Source organism: Malaya genurostris, chromosome 3 (assembly GCF_030247185.1).
Source record: "Malaya genurostris strain Urasoe2022 chromosome 3, Malgen_1.1, whole genome shotgun sequence".
Taxonomy (NCBI): domain Eukaryota; kingdom Metazoa; phylum Arthropoda; class Insecta; order Diptera; family Culicidae; genus Malaya; species Malaya genurostris.
This window is the reverse complement of record NC_080572.1, coordinates 148,128,315-148,130,005: the sequence shown is the minus strand read 5'-3', so window position 1 is coordinate 148,130,005 and position 1,691 is coordinate 148,128,315. Positions and strand designations below refer to the sequence as shown.

Here is a 1,691-nt window from a genome sequence, read left to right as displayed (position 1 = left end):
GTGCAGATGTTTTTCGTGATGGTAGCGCACGACTGAAACTGAGAATTGGTGCGATGCTGGGAGAAGAATTTGATCATTTAGGGATTTTTTGTTTTGTGCAAAAAGCACATATTTTGTTTCAATTTTCTTTGCATTTCGCCTTCGGCTCGTCAGTGCTTAGAGCAGTTCAAGTAGAACTGCCATCTCCGCCTAGCAGTCCAACTTAAACCGCTAAGCAGACGCAAAGCTTACACAACCTATGTAACGCTTTTGGATATTACACAGAAGTGCAATATCCTTTCTGACGTCTCGGGCGTAAACGAATGACGACTGGCTACTGGTCGCCGCAGAGATTTGAACATTTAGGGGTTTTTTGTTTTGTGCAAAAAGCACATATTTTGTTTCAATTTTCTTTGCGTTTCGCCTTCGGCTCGTCAGTGCTTAAAGCAGTTCAAGTAGAACTGCCATCTCCGCCTAGCAGTCCAACTTAAACCGCTAAGCAGACGCAAAGCTTACACAACTTATGTAACGCTTTTGGATATTACACAGAAATGCCGAGAGTTTTTATACATTTATCTTGGTCTAGGTCAACTGTCTCTCGTAGAGCCCGATCTTCAGGCGGAATACCTTCTAAAACTGTTGGCTCATTGGACGCCCATTTTCGAAGTTCAAATCCACCCTTCGGTAACAGTTCATAAGTTGCTTACGAGTCTTGAATGTTTCGTCCACCCGAACAAAGGTCGTCGACGTAGAAGTCTTTGCGAAGAACTTCGGCTGTCTTGAGATAATTGTTGTGTTCGTCGTCGGCCAGCTGCTGAAGAAATCGCGTAGCAAGATATGGAGCGCTGGCTGTACCGTAGGTTTCCATCGGACTGTCGGGAGAAACGCGCCAGACAATCCTCTGCAGAGAGGTGTCCTGCTCGCCAACCAGTACTTGGCGATACATCTGCCTGATGTCTGCTATTAACATGACTGGATGAGTTCGAGAGCGCATGATGATTGAGTGAAGATCTTCTTGGACGGTTGGTTCAACCATAAGCGCATCATTTAGTGATGGACCGTTTGGGGTTTTGCACGATGCGTCAAATACCACTCTCAATTTAGTTGTTGTGCTATCTTCACGTAATACAGCATGATGCGGAAGATGGTAACATACAGGCGGAGTTGTGTCGTTCTCGTCCACACGCTGCATGTGTCCTAAGAAATGATATTCTTCGATGAAGGCTCGATACTGTTGATGCAAATCGGAGTTACGATGCAGACGAGATTCTAGCTCATATAAATAACGGAGAGCGGTTCGACGGTTTTCGACGAGAGTAGCTAGAACGTCTTGCTTCAGTGGTAGACGAAAAACTTATCACCCTTCCGAGTTGCGGGTTACGGTACGACGAAAATGTTCTTCGCAGGCAACTTCTTCAACAGAATGGCAAGGTTTTCAACTATCAATAATCGCACCTCGGTTGAACATCATTTGTTACGATATCGCCACTGCGCAAAGCTAGAATGACAAGGTGAAACGTTGTCTTCTTCGATTGACCAAAATTTCTCTAGTAAATGGTGAACATCGTTGACGGTAGTAAGTTTCGAAACAATACGAGTTGTTGTGGACCTTCCTGACACTACCCAGCCAAGAACGGAGTTTACGAAACATCAACTGATGTTGACGGTAAATCGATGGTAATCCTCGGAAGAACTAGAAATTCCAGATTAGT

At 44.7% G+C, this 1,691-nt stretch overlaps 1 pseudogene; it reads right to left on the bottom strand.

The window, feature by feature from the left end:
- Positions 1 to 1,399: 1,399 nt before the first annotated feature.
- LOC131439715 (U4 spliceosomal RNA) lies at positions 1,400 to 1,479 on the bottom strand (annotated as a pseudogene).
- Between the last annotated feature and the right edge of the window lie 212 nt (positions 1,480 to 1,691).